General features: G+C 33.5%; 1 pseudogene; it reads right to left on the bottom strand.

The window, feature by feature from the left end:
- Positions 1-2200: 2200 nt before the first annotated feature.
- On the bottom strand, positions 2201-27374 carry LOC120208629 (annotated as a pseudogene).
- Positions 27375-27664: the final 290 nt, after the last annotated feature.

Raw genomic sequence — 27664 nt, 5'->3', positions numbered from 1 at the left:
GTAATTTAAGGGTATTCCAGTCCTTTCCTTAATTGAGGTGAATCAACAATTTATCGGCTTAAATATGAATTCTTAGGGTACTTCCACTGTGAGGGTCAGTCCGGACCATTTTGCCTCATATGGTAATTTCATAATTTATTAACCAGGTGATTTCAGTATTAAAGCTTTTAACAAGAACGAATAAAATTTAGAGATTCTGAGCTTATTTCCTTTTCTATATAATCACCGAGCTTGAAATCATTTTTTATTAGTCTTCTTGGGTCTATACATGTAGTCCGAGCCTTATTCAATTTACTTTACTTTATTTCACATTCAGATCGAATTTAGAAAATGATCAACTACATACATGTGACCAATTATATTCATCCATATATTAATCAATACCAACTTGTTCCATAAGCATGAAAAAGGTAGTAATATATTACCTCGATTTCCATTCCCCACCAATCAAACATTTAAACTCTATTCGATCACTCTCGAACTTGAATTCAACGTCCAATAATTCCTCGAATACATAGCAATCGAATTTACGTGAGAAACTAAACTTAATTGAGAAAGCATAGTGAATCTGAAGGTAAATAACTGAAAAACGGCTTACCGGATGCGAATTTGGAAAAAACGGACATCAGATTCAGACTCAAGACATCGAAAAACATAAAATATAGCTTTACAGAAAATTTAACTTTTTAGGTAAAAGTCAACGGTCAATGGTTTGACTCGGTCAAAGTAAACAGTCAATTGGTTGACTCGGGAAAAGTCAACGAGTTGGCTCAGCTGATTTGACTTGGTAACTGAACCGGACTAGGCGGGTCGGATCAGGCCGACCCGGTTTTGGAAAACTCCTTGGCCCAAACCAAGCCTCACGCGCGGGTGGCGGTGCATGACGCTGACGTCGGGCTCGGAGTTGCTGGCCGACTACTCCCTGTTCATCCACTCACCAATTACAACCACAATTAATCGAAAAATCAGCCAAAATCTATAAGAATTAAAAGTTAATGACTGAAATGCCTACAGACGCCGGTGATCAGCGAAAACGGTGACGATGGGCGACGACTTCGGGTCGATTTTGAGGGGATGATGTTGGTGAGTTCAAATATGGCGGCGGTGAGACGAGATGATAACACGACCGGCCGGAATCACCAAATAACCGAGGTGAGCAGGGGTGATTTCGTCGAACACTTCGACGGCTCTCCACGACAAACGACGGTGGTTTACGATGGGTAGAGGTCGGGTTTTGATGACCGTTTGACGTTGAGTCTAACGGTAGTGGTGGCTCGAGCTGGGTTGGCTGGACGATGACAAAGTAAGGTAGTAAAGGTGGTCGACGGAGAATAAATTTGGGGGTTAAGGGATTCGAGGTTTAATTTAAGGGTAAATATTGCTCGATCGGGGGATTAAATTTTCACTGAATAATAAAAATGGGCAAATTTGGGTTCAAGTCCCTGAATTTTCCATAGGTTTGAAGATTGACCTACAACATTTAATATTTAGAAATTTGGTCCCCAATCTTTCCCTTATTACGACTTTAATTCGATACTTAAAATTATTAAATTTTAGCCCCTAAATTGGGATGTGACATTCCTATTTATAGGAAATCATATATCTGATTATACAAACACAATTAATATGAAAATATCATTCAAATAAATATATTTGATTAGTAATTAAGAGATATCACTTTTAATATTTAAGAGGATAATTCATCACTTATAATGTCACGCCCCAATTTTTGGATTGAAATTTTGTTTGGTGTCTTGAGGACTAATTTGATTAGAAATAAAGTCTGAAATTTATATTGAAAGATGAAGACACTAGTTTTTTCATTTTATTATTATTTATTATTATTATTATTATTATTATTATTTTATTATTATATTATTATTATTATTATTTATTTTTATTATTAATAATAATATTATATTATTATTATTATTATTTATTTTTATTATTAATATTATTATTATTACAAACAGACCCATATTACACGACCCAATTACAAATCTCGGAGCCCAATCCAATTGAAGACCCGACCAAGTTCTGACCTAATAGTAAAACCCTAAACCCAACTAGGGTTTCATCCTCAAATCCCAGCCGCCAGTCAATCTCAGCTGTTGGATCTGAGAGACCCAACGGTCCACAGAAGGTCCAGCAAGAAGCCCTAGGGTTTCCTAGCCCTAGGGTTTCCTAACCCTAGGTTATCCTACACCGCCGCCACTGGGAAGATTCCAGGCTCCCCATGTCTACACACTGCCGACACTCCACTGTCAGGTAGTCTTACGCCCAATTTTCGACGCTCGCTGCCACGCCGAGACCTCCGACGAAACCTCCAGAAGAACCAGTGCCCCCACGTTACAGCTACAAGGTGAGTCACCACATAGTTCGATGACTCGTCGTAAACCCCCTCTGTGACCGATCCAAAGCAAGCCTCATCGAGGCTATAAAAGCCGTCTACCATCCCCTGCAAAGAAAGAAATAGAGAACGACAGCGAGCAAGGACAGAGAGTAGAAAACCAAGATACCCACAGCAACCAACATATAGAGAACCACAGTAAACAGAACAACCACAACGGCAAACAGAAAGGAAAGAAAGAAGAAAAGGTATAGAAGCCTTACCCTTGACGCCTTGTTCGCCCTAGGAGAGCCCAAACGTCATCGGAGATAAACATCAAAGGTAAATAAAACCTAGATCTATGGGGTTTGGGGGATTTTTATGAAAATGGGAGGTTGGATTCGGCTTTAATATCGAAAGAGCTTCAATTTGGGTAAGATTTGTAATTTCCTGCCACCACGTACGATGGCCGGCGGCAGAGCAAGGTGGCTGGCCGATCCCCGGGCTCCCTCCGGGCGGAGACATATAGAGAGAGATGAGAGAAAAAATTTATCTTCTAGAGAGAGAGAAGAAAGAAAGAAATGAGAAGAATGAAGGGGTTAGGGTCGGTTAAAGGGTTTTTGTAATTTCCCTTATGGGAAAACCATACGCGTTATCCCCCGAGTTTTGTATATTTCTATTTTAGTCACTAAATTAAATTTTCAAAAATTTTAATTTTGTTCCCGAATTGCTATTTATTATAATTTAGTCCTTGACCTAATTATATATATTTTTGGTTAAATACTTTATTTAGTCTCTCATAATATAAGTAATATTTATTTTAATCACCTTTTAATAATTAAGGGCTAATTATACTACTAGTGGTTATTTTTTTATAACTCGAATTATGTTCACTAATTTAAATATTTTACATTTTAATCTTATTGTTTAATTTTATTTAATTACTATTTATTTGCATTTTATTATTGTTTTTTATTATTTTAATATGTTTAAATTATTACTTAAATCATTATTTTATTATTATATTAGTCATATAAATATAAATATATATATATATATATATTTGTTTAAATATTAATATTTATTTATTTTTATATTAAGAATTAGGTTGTCTTAAAACAACTAGAAGTCCTATTCTGATATTTTTAAATAAATAAATATTGTATTTATAAAAACAAATATATATATATATATATATATAGTTATTTTAATTTTATTCAAATTATTATATTTTCCTTTATTTCATATTTATTTATATATATATATATATAATTAACAAGTATTATTTAATTAATTTCACTAATTAATTAAATAATAATATTTATTTATTTTTAATTACTAAGAAAATGTGGTCTTAAAATATCTCGACGTCTTATTCTGGTACTTTAAAAATAAATAAATATCCTACTTATAAATATATATTCAATTCATTATTTTTAGGAAAATTATTATATTTTTATTAATTTTTATTTATTTATTAATATTAAAGAAAATGAAGTCTTAAAGCAACTAGATGTATTTTTCTGATATTTTTAAATAAATAAATATCATATTTACTAAACCCTAAATATATATATATATATATATATATAATATTTTTTAGAAATATCAATATAAAATAAAAGGATCGTAAATTAAATTCATATTTGAATTCTTAAATTCTATTATTAGAGACAATTTATAATCAACAGGTACCAATTTTGGGCGTTGTGGGGGTGCTAATCCTTCCCCAAACGTAACCGACCACGAATCCCTTTTTATTATTAAAAAGAATGATTTTTTGGTTAAACGCAGACCAAATTATCTTTTAAATTGTGTTTTCTTAAAAACTGTTTTAAAAGATGATTTTTAGGTATTCGACCTACCTAATCCAAAAAGGTCGATGGCGACTCTCAAAACATTTCAATGAAAACCATTTATCCAAATTATTTTCCCATCAAGTAAAATTTCGTGCCCGGGCAAAAACCGGTTATGACAGCTTGGCGACTCCACTGGGGACTCTGGTCAAACCTAAGTTGATTATATACTATCTTAATAGTTAGAAATTAAAAATTCAATTTTATTTAATTTATGATTCTTTTAATTTCTTCATTGTATATTAATATTTAATTGCTTCTTAGATATTATTTTTTTGTGTGAATATTTCTCCTCACACACAAACATATGCATTTCATAACATAAGCTTTATAATCAAGCTTGTCCCTTTTAAGTGGGAGTGAAAGTGACGTCTTCGTGAGAATTTATTCTCCGTGTCAGACCTAGCAAGTAACTTTCGGAGTTCATATGCTCTATGTCTTCGTGAGAATTTATTCTCCGTGTCAGGCATAGAGAAATGTGTCCCCTCGAATTGAACTCAATCCGCTTAAGTCTGTAATGAACTGAGATTGAGGGTTTGGCAGCCCAATGGGGCACCAACAAGGACAGTTCGAGTACCTTTACTCCTAGAACTAAAACCCTGCATATAATAAACCCTAGAAATTCTCCTGATCTAAGACAATACTGAAACCATGTCTGTAGGTATACACAAAGGAGAAATAAGTTCTAACTTTCATTTTTTTAATTGATTTTATTTTATTTTTTTCTTCCAAACAAAGCATGGAACTAGAAAGCATGAGGTTAGGATATATTATATACCGTGATAGATAGAATCTTTTCTTTCCATTAATTGGTACTAACCAATTTATTTTTCCTTTTTCCTTTTTATTTTGATTTCTTTTGTTTGCATTGTATGATCATGGCATAACGAAAAGGTGTTGACTTGAAAGATTGTTCATCAAATTGGAAAGAATTTATAATTGGACAAAACGTTTTATGATCAAACAAAATATGACACAGCCAAGGAATGACATCCTGAGGAAACTCCGAGGATAGAAGCGAGCTATGCACACAAAGATCCTGTTATATTAATACCAAAAGTTTTCCACAAAGATCCTGTTAGATTGATACCAAAAGCATCCTACGGCAAGAGTATTAGTCAGGGCATTCAGAATAAAGGAGGTTTTTATGAAACTCAAGCATGTTATTTGAAAGATCAAAACAAAAACTTGAGCACAAAAATGGAAACCATGCATGAAGATTTCCAGAAGATCAGTCAAGCCTTTCAAAATACTGGCATAGGAAACACCCAGAAGAGTGGATAACAAGGGTCACCAAACTAAAAAATAACTGCAACATATATGAATATCTTATCCATGAACTTTTTGAACACAAAGATTCTGTTACAAGGAAAAATTAGTAACTCCGAGAATTGACACAGAAGATGAAGGAAAAAGAGAATGTCATGGAAGAAGCTGCAGTCCAGACAAGCAATATGGCCCGTAAGCTGAAACTAACTTGGCTTTAGAGAAGTTAAGAGGGAAAGTTATCCCCTATATGTACAGTTTTGTTGAAGTTAGGACTGAAAGTTGTCCCCTACATGTAAAAGTTTTGTTTGATGCACGCAAACTTTTATGTTCAATGAAATCTGTTCTAAGATGATCACTCTTGAGTAACACCTTTTCATACATGCATTTGCATTTTGCATCTTTGCATTTTCATTTATACTTTTATATTTGCTTTTGTATTGCACAGTTTGCATTCTTATTTTTACATTCACATATTTACATTTACATTTGCATTTGCATTTTGCATTTTTGCATTTTTTATGTTCGTATTTACATTTTCATTTTTGCATTTGCATCTTTGCATAATTACATTTTATTTTAAACTATTTTACATGCATTTAATCATGACAACGTGGAATAATTCGTGGAGAATTCCATGACAGAATTTTTGAAATCAAAGTGGAACTAACTTGGTCTTTCTAAAGAGGGATAATAGCTATAAATGAGATTTTAGCAAGGGTTGGTAGAATCGAGAAACTACAAGAGCAACTTATCAAGACTCAACAAGAGATGTTTGATCAAGTAAAAAGGTTTCAGGGTGATTCAAATGAACAAATGGATCAAACAAAAAAATTCCAAGAGGATTCAAAAGAGCAAATGACAAAGCTAATGGATATGGTGAATATTGTGATCGATGGAGAGAAACTCTTAGAGGATCCTATTGTGAAAGATTTGAATGGGATTATGAATGATGTAGTTGATGCAATAAAAACAAATGACCAAGAACTTGGCAACAGATGTGGAAATCCAGTAAGGTTCCCATAAAAGGCAACAAAGATCAAGCTGAAGCGAAATGTAGAAGAGGTTCAAAGGCAATTAAAGAAAGCTAAGAAAGGAAAAAATAAAGTGATACCTCTCATACAAATTCCAATCTCATATTCAAACTTGTTACCTTTTCTCTTTGAAAATGGTCTTATAATACCCATTCCTCCTATAGCTTATTATTGGCATCCAAGTTGGCAAAATGTCAAAGAATTATGCAATTATCATTATGGAGATTTTAGTCACTCTGCAAAAAATTGTATAACTCTGAAATTAAAGGTCCAAGATCTTATCGCAGAAGGGTTGTTATGTTTTGAATATGGGAAACCTAAGCTCCTCAAAAGCTCAAAACTGGTCAAGAAAGAGAAATTTTCAAATTACTATCTGTCTCATGATGTTCAAGAGTCAAACATTCAAAGAAAATATTTTGGTCATCATTCACAGGGTCTTCAAGAAAGCAAAGTGAATAATTGTAAAGAGACAGTGATGTCAAGGGAAATTCTACGTAAGTGCCCTTGAATTTCGTGCAACAAGTTATATCCTGAGTAACTCAAAGCCCAACTTATTACCCCATGTCAGGCTAAGCCTTTATTACCTCCTTACCCGAGATGGTATAATGAGAAAGTCTTTTGTGACTATCATGCTGGAGCACGAGGGCACTCCATCGAGAATTGTGGTAACTTCAAACGAAAGGTTTAAAACCTTGTAGTTCAGGGAATCGTAAAAGTGGATGTTAGTCATTCTGTTCTGGTCAAACAATCAGGATCAAACCCCAAAGTGAAGTTGATAGTATCAAAACAAGTGAAGTACATACCGTAGAGGACGAGGAAAACAAAGTACTTGAGCCAAAGATAAAACGTTCAATTTTCAATACCTCTCTGATTATAAATGATAAAAAAGTAAAATGAGAGGTAATTCGAGACTGGCCCACAGGTTTAAGAAGGAATAGGGCAGATGTAATATGTTTTCAGAATCAGGACAAGGCTATCATCCTTAGTAAAAGTTGTTCTGAATCTAAAAATGAGCTCAATTTCCAGCCAAAGAAGAAAAAGATGATGATGGAGACTACTCATGAGGAAGAAGAGTTTTATCTGAAAGTTTACCCAAAGGACTTGACACAAGAAATGATCAAGAAATGGGGGGGGTAAATAAAGATGAAAATCATGGGCCAAGTACACACCCAACATTAGAGGAATGATATAGCAAGTTAAACAAAACAAGTGGAAGTTGTTATCTACAACTGTAGTACCTTTCTATTTTCAGCATCTTGTTTAAACTTGTTTTTTTTTGTTCCTTTCTCCGCCTTTTGTGCAATAAATAAATTTGTGTTGCTTTTAAGGTTATGAGCATTGAGTCAATTTTGCAATCTTGCAGTTCTTTGAATATCAATTGGATTAAAAAAAACTTTAAATGATTAGAGTTATAATCTTTGACAAAATATCATGATTGAAAACCAGAAAAACAAGAACCCTTGACCTTACCTCAGAAGAAATACACCCAAACACTACCCTATTACAAATATGAGATAGCCTTCTACTATTGAAATGAATTACAAAAAGGCTTGGTATTTATAAGAGCGTACAACATGGGGCATCATTGGTGTATTACATTACAAAACCGACTAGAGTATTTTTCTATTGATGATGTTCGATGATGAACATAATTTTTACAAATATGTAAATCTAATTTAAGTCAGTTGCTTGGGAATTGAACTCTAACAAAAAGATTTTTTGAATTCCACCAAAACACCTAGATTATAACAGGTTCTTCTTAACAAGCTTAAGAAATTGGATTTGGATACCCATGTTATATTATATATACAATAAAGCTTGAGTTATCCCCCTAAAGCAATTGATTAATAGCCTCGGCTTTATGGATAATATTCAGCTAGTCTGTTATGCTTGAGTTGTCCCCCTAAAGCAATTGGTTAATCGCCCTGTCTTTATGGATAATATTCAGCTAACCTATTATACTATTATATGCAATAAAACTGTCCCTCTAGAGCAATTGGTTAATTGCCCCAGCTTTATGGATAAGTTTCAATTAGCCTGATAAAGGTGATTATATTATTATATACAATAAAGTTGAATTCAGTTAGCCAAAATGGAAAATATGTTAAGAGATGGACTAAGGATGTCAAGAAACACATGTTATAGTCAACTTCACACGAGCACTCGGAAATTTCATTTTTAGACCGATATTTTCGCACTACTTTGATTAGATGAGTCTAAATGAAAGATTCCAGAGAATTGAAATGGAAGTATTCTAGAAACTCTAGTAACCGTTATGCTAGATTATGTCATTTTGTACGCATCCGATTAAAATACCAAGTCCTTAAAGTGAGACATGTGACAAAGTTCACAAAGAGAGAGATGAGTGACATCTTAAATAGATGTAAGCATAGAAAATAGGAAAGCCATCCTGAAACTAACCCATAAGTTTGGATATTTGTCAAAGAGCTATAACTCTCAAACATTAAAGAATTGTTGATTTTTTTGATATTCTTTGAATTCATGCTTATGATTTGATTTTATTGTGAATCTGTGATAGACAATATTTTACGAAATTATTTCATTCTTTGATAAAAAAAGGAGAAAAAACATTTTCAAACAGGATAGTCTCAAGTGAGAAAAGTCCTTGAAGCAAGTTGTTGCCTATTCTACCTCTATTGAAGAAAAAGAATAAGCAAGACCAGAATGATAAAGCATTTCACTCTCTTGAAAGCAAGTGGTCCAAGAAACCATAAATTCAGGAGAATTGAACTTGTAGTGACGCTCTCCTGTGACATTATTAGCAACTCATCAAGAAAGATTATCCTATTTAAAAGGGACACTTATCTCATGTTGAGGACGATAAGCATCACCAGACAAATTATTTTCCCCAGCCATCAATCCATGTCTCTAAAAGATTACATCACAGAGTTATAAGTCCCATGAAGGTGTATTATGGGAATGAACAAGTCAACAACTTCACTCTGGTTATACCGTGATACTGGTTCAGGTCTTGATACATTATTGCTACTTCTTCCATGTCGATCATTTTCCTTGTTAGGATTATATCCATTATATCCTTTAGAAGATTGATGAACTTGAAATTGCGAACTTATAGGCACAAAATAAGACATTGGAACATATTCTACACTTGTATGCCTTTTATATTGGGTAACATTTACAGGATTCCAAAAGTAAAGATAACCAATTTTACTATCAACTAAACCTTTCCATGGTTCGGGAAGAGTGGGATATAGTAGTGAATATCTTGGAGCAGCAGAAGAGACAGTCGCTATAGCAATCATTGCAAGAAAAACGCCAACAAAAATCTTCTAGTTCATCCCGATGATGTTTATTTCTTCCAGTAAGGTTATTACACTGGATATCACCAACAACAAGGTCAAACTCGCCAAATCTACTCATTAATTGCTCCAACCTATCATCATTCAATTCTTGCGCATGTGATTTCAAAGGTATGCCAAGACAATAGAAGGCAACCTTTGATCACTGATCCTAGAGAAAAAAGACAAGACATTGATATCACCGGGGAACATGTCTCTAACAGATCCTCCTCCTCGTATATGGTTTTTAGGGAAACCTAGAAGCATTTCCACCTCATTAGGATTAAGTGAAACAACTTTATTCCTTTCAACCATACCAGATTCCATTTTCGGCACTCATCAAGAACATACTTCTGGACACTCGAAGGTGGCTCATCGTCATAAGCTTCAAGAGCCTTACGGATTTTTTCTGTCAATTTGGCACTTCCTGTACATGTTTGAAAATAGTTCAACTTTGTTCTTGGATCCCATGAAGGCCACCATTTTGTTGTCAATGGAAAAGCATCATGTATGATGCGTGGAGGAAGCGAAAAAAGAGGAAATCTGTTCTTAATGGGCAGATTATGAATATAGCCCCTTTTCCGTACAGCAGCACAAAAATACTTCGAATCTACGAATTCAGGCTCTATATCGTATAAGTACCGTGACATTTCGGTCCAAACACTAACTGAAACAAGTGCCACGTTCTCATAGTAGAAATAAAGAGGCCTAATAGCATCTTCTCGAAGTGTTCTTTGAGTTATCTGATCTAGTTCTGTAGGAACCCCAAAACCAATCATTGGATTTGGAAGATGAACTTCATGATCGTCTTCATTAAGAAGCATCTTTTCAAGCTTCCTCTGCTTCTTCCATTTCCAAATATCATAGACCGAGTTTTGTCTTTTCTTGTAATTGGGGTCATTGCATAATGGCTTCCTATCTTCTACCGGAAGAAGTGCGTCAGCAACCTTAGCCATCTGGGTAACACATATAAAACCTGTCAACTCTGCAATTGATGAATCCGGACCACATCTCTCTATGGCTATTAAAGCCTCAGCCTCTGAATACCCTATTTTTGTCAAGTATAACATTTTATTCTCCTCATCAGAATCAGAATTCAGGATTTCTTTGATATCAGAAGAACTATCAATATATGTGAAATTATCATGAAAGATCGCTTCATAATCAGATGAGTAGTTATCAGAATCAACATGTTTCATGGGTGCAGACTTTTCAAGAGCTTGTACCACTATATATGTAATCTTGTTATTGCATCAAAATAAGATTACTATTCACATAAATTGGTTTCTCTCCCACATAAAAGTATATTCCAAAAATAGCCTTGAATTACCAAGTAATTTATACCACTCTGTCCGACTAGACCCCTCCATATCCAGAAGATGATCACCTCATTCAGAAGAGGCACATATCTCCAACATTTCCGTCAGAATGATTAATTACTTCTTATGTTTGTGAGAACATGAAGAATAATTCTTCAAGTTACTTAACAACATTGTTGTTTAGTGACATCAGAATGAGAGTATTCAAGATAAATAGATTTGGGGCACGAATAAAGCCACAAGTACCCACAATAGTGCATTGTCAAAATCAGACCTCATGGGGATCATGATATTAAAATTAAACAAACATTGAAAGTATGCCTTACGGTTTAGAAAGTTGGGGGCATTTTGAAGGCCCAATTTAGACAGATCCATGTGAGACATCTTGAAAGCCCATTTTAACCAGAAATATAATAGTGGGGCATTTTGAAGGCTCATAGTAATATGAATATTTGGGCATTATTGGAGGCTCATCTCAGCAAGAAGTCATGTTGAGCACACTTTTAACATCTGTATCATCAAATGTTGGGGCATTTTAAAGGGTACTTCACATAGATCCGTGTGGGGCATTTTGAAGGCTCAGATTAACAAGAAGCAAATGATGGAGCATGCTGAAAGCCCATTTCAATCATAATCAGGAGTATTGATACATTTTGAACGTTTGTATTAGTCAATGTTGGGGCATGCTGAAAGCCCATTTCAATCAGAATCATGAATGTTGATGTATTTTGAACGTTCATATCAGCAAATCTTGGGGCATGATGAAGGCTCATATCATCATGTGTCAATATCATTGACTTGAGAAAATATTTCCAATGAGACAGAAAAGTATGAAGAATGAAAATGGAGAAGCAATGGCAGTCGAGTTGACTATACATAATTGCTTCATTCATCAAACAGTTATATTAGGGTCCTAATGTTGAACAAATATTTACTCAACAAGTATGGTTTCAAATACCCAATCTTCTTAACCATGTGTCACATGACGGCGTGCTCTTTGTTAAGCTATATCACGGTTTGCATGAATAAAGATGTTCCCCAAGCAAACCATTCGATCTAGGGTTCAGTTCCTCAAAATCTCTGCTTCGAGTTTGGTATTTTGTGTGTCGGTGATGATTGGAAATATTTCTTTGAGATTTCTGGCAATTAGTTTCAATCATGTTGTTGAGGTTACAAAGTCATTTTTCACATCAATTTCTCTTACTTGATGACATTGAATAAAGAGGCTCAGCTTACGTATATTGCCCTTTCCCGTTGTTATTGGGTTATCATTGCCAGTCAAGATGAACTGAGTTTTCATCTATTTGGTTTATCATGTGCGTTTCATCTACAACAATAAGAATTTCATGAACCTCCTTTTGTATATGGATCCTATAGCTGATGTGTTTCTAATTCCTACAATGCTCATTATGGAAGAAAACGTGATCGGTATCACACTTGCCTTGCTCAAAATGATATCAAGATTAGTTGGTATCTCTTATTCAATTCAGAATTAACATATTTTGTGAATTTGACCAACTTTTTGGTCATGAAACACACCAACATCTCACTTGTATTCCCATTGAGTTTTGTTCTCAAGTGGTCTTGTGACATCATACAAAAGTTCTAAACACTATGAAGGAGCTTCCCTGACTAGAAATATGTGCAGAAAACACAAGAAAGGATGAATGTTTGTCAAATGCTTTACGAACATTTTGGTAGAAGCCACAGAAAAGGATGAATGTGCTGTCAAATATTTTACGAACATCTTATCAGAAACCACATGAGATAATGAATGTGTTGTCAAATGTTTTACGAACCAGTTATTCTGATGCTGAACCAATGTTGTAGATCATATGGTGTTTCCATTTATTGATTCAAGATAAGGTTTTTCTTCTTCAATCCCAAGGCCAGAAGTGAGATATGATGAAAATTTCTTTTCACAAAAGAGAAGCATAAATTTTAAACAACAAGAAACTAGTGGAGCCAACTAAGATTGAACAACAGGCATATCTACATCTACATTCTTCAAAGATGACAGATTCTCTTTAAAAATGATAGATTCTCTTTTCAAAAATGAAGGCTTTATTGGATTTCTATGCAAATTTAGACGAAGAAAACCAATGTTATCAAAGAAAAAACGGGGGTATCAAGGTCGTAATTCTGATTACGACAAGAGTTCTACAAATGAAACATTTTCTTCTGAGACTTTAATGCAAATAAAGCAAAGAAGACACAAAGATTGCTCTTCCAAATCAGAAATGCCAGCTTGAAATAACATTTTGACCAAGTGAAAGAAGACTGAGTTCACCACTTTGAAATCAAATAAAGATGAACTTAATATTCATGCATCATATTTAGACATTTGTGAAATAGGGGCATTTTCATTCATTTTATCCATGTTGAATATTTGATAGGAATTTCAGAGATTTTAGCAAAGATTTGAATCCATCACTCGATGGATCAACATTTCCGGAAGAGTTCATAATGAGAATAACTCATCTGAAAGAGGAAGAAGAAGTTCATAATGAGAAGAACTCATCTGAAGAAGGAATAAGAAGTTCATACTGAGAAGAACTTGTTCAACCTTTTGCTCAAATTCATCACTCGATGGATCAACATTTCCAGAAGTGTTCATAATGAGAAGAACTCATCTGAAGAGGAAGAAGAAGTTCATAATGAGAAGAACTTGTTCAACCTTTCATGACTCTATCACAGAAGGAGATAGATCAGCATCAACATTTTCCAGAAGTGTTCATAATGAGAAGAACTCATCTGAAGAGGAGAAGAAGTTCATAATAAGAAGAATTTGTTCAACCTTGCGTTAATTCATCACATATAAAGCCAAATTAACAACCTCTATTTTAAACATCAATATTTCCAAAAGGAGTTTATAATGAGAAGAACTCATCTGATAAGGAAAAAAATAATAAGAAGAACTTGTTCAACCTTTTGCTCGAATTCATCACTCGATCGATTAGCATCGCCAGGTAGAGTTCATAATGAGAAGAACTCATCTGAAGAAGGAATAAGAAGTTCATAATGAGAAGAACTTGTTCAACCTTTTGCTCGAATTCATCACTCGATGGATCAACATTTCTAGTAGTGTTCATAATGAGAATAACTCATCTGAAGAGGAAGAAGAAGTTCATAATAAGAAGAACTTGTTCAACCTTTGCATGACTCTATCACAGAAGGAGATAGATCAACATCAATATTTTCCAGAAGTTTTCATAATGAGAAGAACTCATCTGAAGAAGGAGAAGAAGTTCATAATAAGAAGAATTTGTTCAACCTTGCCTTAATTCATCACATATGAAGCCAAATTAACAACCCCTCTTTTGAAGATCAACATTTCCAGAAGGAGTTCGTAATGAGAAGAACTCATCTGATAAGGAAAAAAATAATGAGAAGAACTTGTTCAACCTTTTGGTCCAATTCATCACTCGATGGATCAGAATCGCCAGGTAGTGTTCATAATGAGAAGAACTCATCTGAAGAAGGAAGAAGAAGTTCATAATGAGAAGAACTTGTTCAACCTTTTTCTCAAATTCATCACTCGGTGGATCAACATTTCCAGAAGTGTTCATAATGAGAAGAACTCATCTGAAGACGAAGAAGAAGTTCATAATGAGAATAACTTGTTCAACCTTTTCATGAATCTATCACAGAAGGAGATAGATCAGCATCAACATTTTCCAGAAGTGTTCATAATGAGAAGAAAACATTTGAAGAATGAGAAGAAGTTCATAATAAGAAGAATTTGTTCAACCTTGCCTTAATTCATCACATATGAAGCCAAATTAACAACCCCTCTTTTGAAGATCAACATTTCCAGAAGGAGTTCAAAATGAGAATAACTCATCTGATAAGGGAAAAAATAATGAGAAGAACTTGTTCAACTTTTTGCTAGATTACATCACAGAAGAAGATGAATTGTTATCCTAGTGAAAGAGTTCATAATGAGAAGAACTTGTTCAACATTTCCATCCTAATCAAGTGAAGTCAAATGAAAAAAACTTATTGTCTTTTCGTCTTTGCCCTATTCTCATTAACATAAGAATGAGCAAAGAGGGGCAGCTAAAGACACTAGTTTTTTTCATTTTATTTTTATTATTATTATTATTTTATTTGTTTATTATTATTATTATTATTATTATTATTATTATTATTTATTTTTATTATTAATAATATTATTATTACAAATAGGCCCAAATTACACGACCCAATTATAAATCCCAGAGCCCAATCCAATTGAAGACCAGACCCAGTTCTGGCCTAATAGTAAAACCCTAAACCCAACTAGGGTTTCATCCTCATATCCCAACCGCCAATCAATCTCAGTCATTGGATCTAAGAGATCCAACGGTCCACAGAAGGTCCAGCAAGAAGCCCTAGGGTTTCCTAACCCTAGGTTATCCTACGCCGTCGCCGCTGGGAAGATTCCAGCCGCCCCATGTCTACACACTGCCGACACTCCACTGCCAGGTGGTCCAACGCCTCGTTGCCGACGCTCACTGCCACGCCAAGACCTTCGACGAAACTCCAGAAGAGCTAGCTGCCCCCCACGTTGCAGCTACAAGGTGAGTCACCACATAGTTCGGTGACTCACCGTAAACCCCCTCTGTGACTGGTCCAAAGCAAGCCTCATCGAGGCTATAAAAGCCATCCACCATCCCCTGCAAAGAAATGAAGAGAGAACAACAACGAGCAAGGACAGAGAGCCAAAAACCAAGATACCCACAACAACCAATAGATAGAGAACCACAGCAAACAGAACAACCACAATAGCAAAAAGAAAGGAAAGAAAGAAAAAAAAGGTATAGAAGCCTTACCCTTGACGCCTTGTTCGCCCTCGGAGAGCCCAAACGTCATCGGAGATAAACATCGAATGTAAATAAAACCTAGATCTACAAGGTTTGGGGGATTTTTAGGAAAAGGGGAGGCCAGATTCGACTTTAATATCGAAATAGCTTTAATTTGGGTAAGATTTGTAATTTTTGGCCACCACGTACTGTGGCCGGCGGCGGAGCAAGGTGGTCAGTTGGTCCCCGGGCTCCCTCCGGGCGGAGACATATAGAGAGAGATGAGAGAAAAAAAAAATTTCTCTCTTCTAGAGAGAGAGAAGAAAGAAAAAAATGAGAAGAATGAATGGGTTGGGGTCGGTTAAAGGGTTTTAACACCCTCACCTGCCTTTGTGTAATTTCCCTTATGTGAAAACCATACCCGTTATCCCCTGGGTTTTGTATATTTCTATTTTAATCACTAAATTATATTTTCAAAAATTTTAATTTTGTGCCTGAATTGCTATTTATTATAATTTAGTCCTTGACCTAATTATATATATATATTTTTGGTTAAATACTTTATTTAGTCCCTCATAATTTAATTAATATTTATTTTAATCACCTATTAATAATTAAGGGCTAATTATACGACTAGTAGTTATTTTTTTTATAATTCGAATTATGTTCACTAATTTAAATATTTTACATTTTAATATTATTGTTTAATTTTATTTAATTACTATTTATTTGCATTTTATTATTTTTATTATTATTTTAATATGTTTAAATTATTAGTTAAATCATTATTTTATTATTATATTAGTCATATAAATATATATATATATATATATATATATATATATATATTAGTTTAAATATTAATATTTATTTATTTTTATATTAAGAATTGGGTTGTCTTAAAAAAAACTAGAAGTCATATTCTGATATTTTTAAATAAATAAATATTGTATTTATAAAAACAAATATATATATATATATATATATATATAGTTATTTTAATTTTATTCAAATTATTATATTTTCCTTCATTTCATATTTATTAATATATGTATATAATTAACAAGTATTATTTAATTAATTTCACCAATTAATTAAATAATAATATTTATTTATTTTTAATTACTAAGAAAAGGCGGTCTTAAAATAACTGGACGTCTTATTCTGGTACTTTAAAAATAAATAAATATCCTACTTATAAATATATTCACTTCATTATTTTTAGGAAAATTATTATATTTTTATTAATTTTTATTTATTTATTAATATTAAAGAAAGTGTTGTCTTAAAGCAACTAGATGTCTTTTTTTGATATTTTTAAATAAATAAATGTCATATTTACTAAACCCTATATATATATATATATATATATATATATATATAATATTTTTTAGAAATATCAATCTGAAATAAAAGGATCGTAAATTAAATTCATATTTGAATTCTTAAATTCTATTATTAGAGACAATTTATAATCAACAGGTATCAATTTTGGGCGTTGTGGGGGTGCTAATCCTTCCCCAAATGTAACCAACCACGAATCCCTTTTTATTATTAAAATAAATGAATTTTTTGTTAAACACAGACTAGTTTATCTTTTAAATGATGTTTTCTTAAAAACTATTTTAAAAGATAATTTTTAGGTATTCGACCTACCTAACCCAAAAAGGTCGATGGCGACACTCAAAACATTTCAATAAAAACCATTTATCCATATTATTTTCCCGCCAAGTAAAATTTCGTGTCCGGACAAAAACCGGTTACGACAAAAGAAATTTATGAAAATATGAGCCAACTTGATTTTGAGGTAAAACTTGAAGTCTAAAAGATAAACTTTAAATAAATCAATGACATCAGTTATAATTTACCCATTTGTTTGGAAGTTTTGTTTTGTAACCAAAACGAAATGAATTTTGCATGGAGAAGTTTTAAACCTATGTCCTACAACATGAAGGTATGTGATACTTCTACCTCTAGGGTAGGCTACTGTTTATAAAATAAAATATTAAAAATATTTTTAAAACCAACAAACACGGGTTTTATAATTCGAACAACTCCCTAAAACAATTCTCAGTTTTGAAGACACCCAAAGCCATAGCAAAACCTTCCATCTTTACCACTATTCCTCATCAATGATCCCCTTAATCATCAGCCCGTGTCATGCACCGCCACCACCATTACTTTTCCTGTCATCCCGCTGACAAAACCGATGTTCTTATTCACTGAGAAACTCCCGTCGTTTTCCATTAAGATCTCTCCAAAGGTTCATCAAAAACCCAATTTCTCCCTCGTTTTCCTCGATTCTAACCACCTCTGTTGCCCGTGAACGACACTGTTGGCCTCATCAGTTCTAATGCCTTGTTTCACGTTGAACGGTGCTGGCAGTGTCTTTTTCATCGTCACCGTTGAGAGCAGGGGCGGATGCACTAAACCCCCTAGGCGTCAAGTGCATCCCCATTATTTAGGGGAAAAAATAAAATTTAGTATAATATATTATAGAAAAATGGAACAAATAAATTTTTTTGCACCCCATTACTTTTAAAAAAATAAAATTAAAATTTTGGACCCCCATTTATAAATTTCTGGATTCGTCAGTGGTCGAGAGGGGTGAGCAAGAAGAAGTTCAACCGTTTGTGAAATGACATTTCCACCACTCTCCGTTGTAAAACAACGCATGGACAAGACTCTCGAGCAGTCAATCTATAATTCTAGAGATTTCGATAACCATCCGAAAACTGGAGCCACAACACGCGTCCCATGCGTCGTTTCTGCGCGTGGGTATCATCATATGCTTGGAGCCGTCCAAAATCAGTTTGAATCAGTCCAAATCACCCGAACCGGTCTAGACTAGACAAATCGGTCCAGACCACCCGAATCAGTCCAAATCTCCTAAATCGATCCAGTTTAAGATAAGTTGTTGATCGAACCAAGTTAAATCGTGAACCAAGCAGAGTTGAGAATTGAGCAAAGTTGATCCATGAGTTGAGCTGAGTCATGAAACAAGCCGAGCTAAGAGTCAAACCGAGCCATGCCAAGTTAAGTCAAGCCACCATTGATCGTTGACCACTGTTAATCATTTGTTAACTGCATCAACCAACCATTGACCATTGTTGACAAATCGTTATCTGGCTATTGATCGGTCATTGACTGACTGTTGACCGTCTTTGACCATGCATTAATTTTTTCTGAGAACTCCTACCCTGACATTTTTTACGTCCTCAGTCTGTTTTTTAGGTATGTTTCACCAAATTCAAATATGATTTCACTTATTGACCTTATGATTTAATCCAATTTTCGCATTTAAATTATATTTCTTATGCAATACATTTTCACATGTATCTGAGATATTATGGGACGTCAATTTCAAGTTTGAGAGCAACCGAATGGAGTTTAAAGGGTCGACCTACGTAGCTTACAAATCGAGATAATACATTATTACCTTTTTGTATGCCTTATGGATCACGTTGGTAATAGTTAATTCATAACTAAATCTGATTTGTCATATGTGCGTAGATAATTTTTTTTTCTAAACTCGAACTAAATGTGGTAAAAAGTTAGTAAACTGAATAAAACTTAGATGACTCGTATAAAAATTAAAAGACCGATAATAAATAATTCTAATATTAGTGATTAGTCGATAAAAAATTAACCTTAGAATCCTTAGATTATGATTATTCTCATCGCAAGTTTTAATAAAAAAATATTTGAATAAGAAATTACAAAATTACCCTTATGATGTAATACAGACATGAGTTGTCCCTAAAAGTGAAGATAACCTTGAAATAACATACTTGATCTAATAAAATTATTGATTCATTTGTTAAATACTTGATATGTTTAGAAAATTTCTGATAATCGCTTTTTACCTCCAATGTAGAAAAATACTTAGAATTTAGATTTCTGGACAAACACCTAAAGACTAGTTCACCAAAAGTAGTTCATGTATAAATAATTCGAAATGATTGAAATACTCTTAAGATACATAATAATTAAAATACCCTCGAACTCTAGAATGACCTAAATATCCTCATGACTTAGATTAAGTGAAAGCATTTGGATAAGTTTTGAAAACACCGATGAAGGTCAATATGGAAGTGTCTCTAAAGATTATGAAGCATTGACCAGATATGTTGGCTACTACTGACACTATTGCAATAGTGGATTAAAATAAATATCTCATGAATACATGGCGTCCCGCGAGATCGGCTCAGTGATGATTTGTGATGGTGATCTGTTTAGCTGTATTATGCGATTAATTCTAAGGAATAAACATTCGTGAACCGTCTTTATCTTAATATTTATAAATTATTGCATTATTGAGATCTGTCTAGTTCGATTGGATCGAAAATCTAATAACTCGATAAAAACCAAAATTCTCCTAGAATCAAGTGACTAAATTTAGTTCGATAATGACTGAAATTTTATGTCCTCTTTTTGTTAATTACCAAGTACCTTCGAAAAATAATTGGATCCTTTAGTGTGTTTTCTATGCACATAAGTAATTTCTCTGATTTTGAAAATATTACTCTATTATTGAAAATAAAACATAAACTCTTATTTCTGTTTTTAGATTCAAAATATATTTGGCTCATGATTTTTTATATTAGTGTTACTGTTATTGTTAAATTTGATTTATATTGGGGTACTATCTAAGATTTTCTATGGAGTCTCTACAGATTCAACTCTAATCAAGCTAGTAATTTCTTATGTACTTAAGGTGATCCTTAGATAGGCTCTCATTATGCGTAGGGTAGGACCTTGTGGATCCTAAGGTACTTCCTTAGGATGGCTCCTACACCCAATGGGCATAGGGAAAGTCCTTATAGATCTAAGGCATCCCTTAGGTGGGCACATATGTTTTGACTAGGGTAAGTCCTTATGAACCCAATGTGCTCCCTTAGGTTGGCTCCTACGCCTAATTAGCATAGGGTAAGTCCTTATGGATGCAATTCTAAGGAATTGCATGTCAGTGTTCGATTGGACGGTATTAATGTAATTTCAAAATCTATTTTACTGAATAAATTACTATTATTTTTAAATTATATGTACACTTTTCTCTTGTTTTGTTGGAACACACTAGACTCTCCAACTAAATCTTTTAAATTTGTATCTCTAAATGTTTCTTCTGAACGGTAGGTTTTCTAACCATTACATGAATTAATTCATGAAACCTCAACTCATCACTAGAACTTGTATATGCCTGGATCACTAAGAAAGTTCTATGCTTTACCATATATCTACTTGTTTTTTTAGCATCATTTTGTAGTTCTATATTATTGAGCTTTCCCAAAGCTCTCTCCATAACTCACCCTTGTAGGTTAAAAAGAATCGATCATATGCAGTTACCGACATCAGTAATGGGAGTTCCTTCGACATCGCTTGTAGAGTATGGTACATGTGTAATTAGAGGGCATCACTACTAGAAAAACCCCTTTAATGACGCTCATTGCGCTTCATTTATGGCTGCATATGACACACAAATGCGCGTCATTGAAGTCACTGTCATAAATCTCAGATGACACGCAATTGTGTGTCATAAATCTATGACGCGCATTTATGACACGTATTTATGACACACATTTATGACGCGCATTGAGCATCATTGAAGCCCCCGTCGTAAATGAAGATGACACACATTTGTGTGTCATAAATTTATGATACACATGTATGACTTACATTACGTATCATTGAAGCCCCCGTAATAAATGAAGATGGCACACATTTGTGTGTCATAAATTTATGACACGTATGTATGCTTGCATTACATGTCATTGAAGTACACGTCATTAAAAAAGTCATGACTGTATTTCGTAAATTATATATATATATATATATATATATATATATATATATATATATATATATATATATATATATATATATATATATATATATATTGTAGATTGACAAATAATCAAACTAAATCACATTTAATGCCTCATAATACTACATATATATATCATATTATATATAAGCAATCCATTTGCATACAATATATTCACATTAAGTTATCAAAAATATTGTAATCATATGTCGATACAAAATATCACGGCATAATAAAGTTTTCCACATACGATACCCATTCTTTGTGAATATCATCAATGTCATCATCCATGTATTCTTCCTTCCCATCACCAACCTAAGTAAAAAACATGAAATAAGTTTATACTTATTTAAAGTGAAGTATATAACTATCAAAGAGTACTAAAATGACCAATTTTACATATGCATTCTTTGAAAGCATATGTAAAAATAAATTTTACACATTTAATTAGTAAAACTTCCCATATAAATTATATACATTCTCACGACACGAATTCATAGTTTTCAGTATTGCTAACAAGTAGTTGCATTAATTTGTTTAGAATAACATCCTACTTCAAGTCAATATGATAGTTGTATGACTAATGTGTATGTATGATATGACAGATGTGTATCAGAAAAGTTTGCTTACATTCTTATTGACCAGCACTTCAAGTCTGTTCTCGACTATCTCTTTCATGAACTTACAAACATAATATCCACATTCGGTACCTCCCGACTGACGGGGACACTACAGACAGTTTACAATAAATAATTAATCAAAATGAAAGCTGCAATTTAAACAAGGAATGATCGATCGAAGTCCTCACTAAAACATTGATCCAATTGAGGCTAACCTTTTGTTAGATCCAGTTTGAGTAGTGTACAATCTCATTGCCCTATAAAAATTGATGAAATATATCAAACCAGATGATCCTATCATTTTTTAAAGTTTGATGTTTGTTTATTCAGCTTGCATTGAAGGACGACGAGCAGTTTATGAACTTAAAAAATAATTCTATAATGGCATATATCCTGAAGGCTAATGCGCTGCTTTTTGGTGAGTATTTCAACTTATTTTGCACTGTTTGCTTAAAATTACTCATTGAACCAATCACAACTCCATGCGGGCATACTTTGGGTGATTTTGACCCGTTTTCTTTTTAACTAAAGACATTGAATCAGGAGATGCTGCAAATGAGAGTTTTGATTCTGAGAAAGAGTGGATTTTGGTGTTTAAGGAGAAAAGAAAGAAAATAATACAAATATGGAATTAATGCAACATACCATTGCATCACATGACCTAATTTGTTTTTATTTATCACATGTGATCCATCAGATTATGTGTATATTGAGGTGGAGCTATTTTTCATAATATTTTATAGTAATTGAAGGCACGATGAAGACGTTTTATGATTTTCTCTTTTGCATTGTTCATAATACTTTATAGTAATTGATGGCATGATGAAGACTTATTTGTAGTTGACTGTTTTGTTTTGTTGTTGCAGCTACTTACTTATGGGCGAAGAATTCAATTTACTGAATTATTTGCCAGAATTGATGCAATTGATGCTGCCACTATCAAACGTGTAGCCAACAAATTCATATTTGACCAGGTTTGCTAGAACTAATCTGATTCTTGTTATTGATTCAACAAGGGAGAACCCAAGGGTTCTTAATATTTACTTGATTTTATTTTTCGTGGGGTTTTATTTTAATCATAATAATAAGATTATTGCAAGTATGAAAAATAAATAAAGTAGTTTGAAATAAGCAGACATATATATACTAACTTGGTGCTATAACAATAAGTAGAAAATAAATAAAGTAGGAATGTTCATAGGAACTTACCATTTTATCAACAACAATCTGGACATTCGGGTTATAACCTCCTTTTTTCATTTGTCTTGCCTTTTTCCACAACAACGCTCTATCAATCTCGTCTTCCTCCTTTCCTGTTTTTGCGTCTAAATTGTATATTCGTACTATAGTTTGCTAACTATTTGAAAGCTAAAAGATTCTGAATAGTTTATGCATCAAACTATGACAAAATTGGAAAAATATCTACCATTTTGTACAATTAAATAACAACTAGAGAGTCTAGATTAAGGATGACAGGAAAGGAAAAATAAAAAAAGCATACCCAAGTTGCGAGAGTGAACGATTAATATTGCCTACCTCTTTTAAGTCTTTCCGCTGCCAGTCTAATGAAACCATTTTATTCGGACCCAGAAATTGAAAAACAGTATTAATTAATACAAAAGTATTTCACGCATGAAATCAAAGAAAATGAAGAAGCCAGTACCTGGCCATAAGCAAACACGGACCTGAAGTTTACCTTAAGAGTATTAAAAAAATAAATCTATAGCCAACTGCACCATTACAAATAGGGGTGTACACAGTCAAGCTCCTCGTCAGTTTCTCAGGCTTGACTGAGTAACTAATTAAATGACTCGATTACTATCAAACTCAAGCTTGAGCTACTTGAGTGAATCAAGATTGAGTACTTTAATTAACTAACGCTTAAGGCTCTCCGCCCTTCATTTTTTATATAGTCAATATTTCTAAAAGAAACTAGTAAATGGATAAAATATAGTCATTAATGTACATATTAACAAATTATCAAACATAATCGAGTCCAGCAAGTTGAGCTTGAGTGTCTCGAGTGAATTACAAGGATGGTTCAAGCATGAAAAATGAAGCTCAGTCAAGCTCAATCCAAATTTAAAGTCTCAAGATTTCTTATAAAGCCGACTTTGAGCTTGGTGATATATCAATTCAACTTAGCTCAATTATATCCCTAATCATAGCTCACATTAATAACTGACTAAACAACCTTTTTTCTTATATAGTAGTCAAAGTTCCCATATTTTGTGTATTATTAGTTTTACAACTTTGTTTTATACTAGTCCTTCCATTCAGCGAGGTAAAGCTAAAGTAGAAAGGGTGGATATCAGTTTAATCTGTATACACATTATATGTACAAAACATAGTGGAACACCATCATAAAACTTCTAGTAGTAGAATAAGGCTTCACAAAAATTCAAATTTTAAAGTATTATGAAATCTTAGTTTAGTCTAAAATTTGAGTGCTCACTCCAGGTACAATACCATCAGTAACTTTCTGTAAAAGAGATTCCATGTGTTGAGTCTGTTCACTCAGAAAACAAAAATGATTCCACAAAGATAGGGATATATCTGAAAATTTTCAATCATGAAAATCATTGGCAGGAACATAGTACTCTAACCTCATGCCGAGGGATCCTTGTCTTAATATCATCAAAATATTTCAACCCTATCACTTGAGAATTTGTTAAAGAGTTTTCGTTCTTCAAGTCATTTAATGTGTGGTGTCCTTTCTCGTATAATTTTAGGGCTGTAGCTGCAAAAGATTGAAAAGCAAATGCTGTAAAGTAGAAAAGTACTGGCAAGCATTTCCTCTCCATAAAATTTACTACCAAATATAAATATAGGCAAATCATTGTAAAGAAAATTTATATTTGTAAAAGTAAGCCCAAAGAAATAAAAAGAAAAGAGTAGTCTAAATTAAATTGAAAAGGAACCTTTTATCTTACCTTCTCTCAATTTCAAAATGCCCCAATTTGGATAACTTTCCAGCAGTCACTATCTCATGAATCTGCATGAATATTCTAACAGTCTGGGATAAATTTTAGGGGACTAAAAGGTTTTTGTTAAAAAAAAGAGAGACTAGAAGCTCTATACATCTTTGCAAATCACTTATAAGGTACATTTTTCGGTAATTTATATTACTACCTATGTCCCACATCACTGCCCTCTCAGAAAAGCTTAAATGGAAAAATTAAAACAAGTTAACCAAACTAAGCAGCAAATGTGCAAGCAAAAGTTCAAATCAGAACATGTTCACTTACATGATCTTGCATTGACTTTCCAATTCCAGGCAGACCTTTTACCTGATCTGCACTTTCAATTTTAAAGGGCAGGTTCTAAACAATTGAAATAGCCTTGTAGTAGCTAAATGATCTGCGGTCATCACCCAATGCTTTTGAAAGAAATTAACCATATCATGTTAGATCCTCAGAAAGCAATATGTGTAACTAGCAGTAACGGCACATATCTGAAGCACAACCAAGTCTCACCTCTATATATGTTCACAAGTTTCCCAAATATCTCTATGATGTCTTTGTTAAAATCTGGTGGACTGTGCTGCAAAGGTGTAGGTGTGCCAACCTAATCACCGAACATAGTATAATTAAACAAGCAATAGCACAACAAGAGCTTGAAACTTAAAAGCATACACCTTACTGTTAAGACGCTTATTTTTAAGGCTATTATTTGCATTATGCAAACAAAAAGAGTGGACAAAATAGATAAGTTTCAACTTTCATCAGAACCAACAATGGAACAGGGAACTCACATCCTTATCTTGAGTACTGAGGTTTTCAGGACTGCTAGGTACAGAACTGGGAGAGTGAGGCTCAGTATCTGATGTTGCTGATGCAGAGTTGGTTTCTATATCTCCTTTCCTTTCTTCGTTAGTTTGCTTTATCTCCTCGGGTGAGGATTTGATCCTTTTGCAATTTAACTGTTCATCATAGTCGCAAGAATTTCTGTTGGCTAGTTTAGGTTTTTTACTCTTGTCAGGTACATCCAGTCCTGTCGGATCCACTTTCAGGGTATAGAAATCCTCAGAAACCTTTTCACCAGCTGCCAAGCTGTCCTCCAACCACTGACAGAACAGGACATGCTACAACAAGTATTTATTGCAAAACAATTTATACTTCAAGCAAGCACTTCAGAAATAAATTCCAACATACGCACAACACATCAAAATGGATTCCCAATTACTGGTACAATTTGAATACAAATATTGAAAACAGATGTGACTATAAATGAATTGTTCAAATAACAATTATGCAATGTCTGGAAGATGAATTTGATAGAATGAATCTGGACTTAGCTTCCTATATAAATTGTGAGAATGAAACGGACACACTAAATACAAATCAGCTAAAGTTCAATATACCCATATATTTTAAAGGGTATAACTAGATGAATTCCAAATTCAAAAATACCTACAAGTATTTCAAATCCACCGCCAAACTCTGTTTAGAATATATATTTCAAATTTTGGATTTGGATTTCCTTTGTTATATAAATTATGGGAACAAACTACACGCATTCTGTATAAATTAGTTAAGGTTCAGTATGGTTGTATATGTAGAAGGTATAAACATATGAATTTCAAATTTACTAATATCTATAAATATGTTAAATTCACTGCTAACCTAAATCTATAATCATGAATGTCATTTGTGTTTCATTTAACATACACTACCGTTCATTCTTGAAATCTAAGTTCCCAAACACAACCCTTAAAAATCATGAATTTAAAAATAATCATTGAAGTCATAATTACATGTTCTTTATCAATTTACCGAATTGAAATGTTGCGGTTTTCCCCAAGCAAAGTTAGGACACCAAAGAATTTCCAGTATTTCGTTGAAATACCATCAAATTAAAAAGACGAGAAAGAGCACTGACCCTTTTGAAGCAAACCAATTGGTCCTCATTGACGCAGTACAAAAGAGCATCTGAACTGATAGCAAAAACATGAGTCACTTTATCCGACAACTGAGTCTCAATCTTAGCTCCCATTTGTACCAGCTTTTGCTTCCAAATGTACAATTTACCCAATAAACGATGTAACAAAAATGTGGCAAATAAATGAGATAGTTAAAGCAACGGAGAATAGAGAACAGAGAGACCTGCTTTTTTTTGGGTTAAAAAAATGAAATACCTTCACACCAAAATTGGAAGCTCCAGAGATGGGGTTTTCATGGAGGTTTTCCGTGGGAAGCTTGCGTTTGAGAGGGTTGGAGGATGGCGGATGAGGTGGCAAGGGGCACTTGATCTTAGCTGTTGCGGTGGGGGAGAGTTGTGAGTTTGGATCTGGCGGCGGAGCATTCTCCTTA

This window comes from Hibiscus syriacus, unplaced genomic scaffold (assembly GCF_006381635.1).
Source record: "Hibiscus syriacus cultivar Baekdansim isolate YM2019G1 unplaced genomic scaffold, ASM638163v2 tig00016725_pilon, whole genome shotgun sequence".
NCBI lineage: Eukaryota > Viridiplantae > Streptophyta > Magnoliopsida > Malvales > Malvaceae > Hibiscus > Hibiscus syriacus.
The sequence above is the reverse complement of the archived record's forward strand: the minus strand, read 5'-3'. Positions and strand labels throughout refer to the sequence as shown.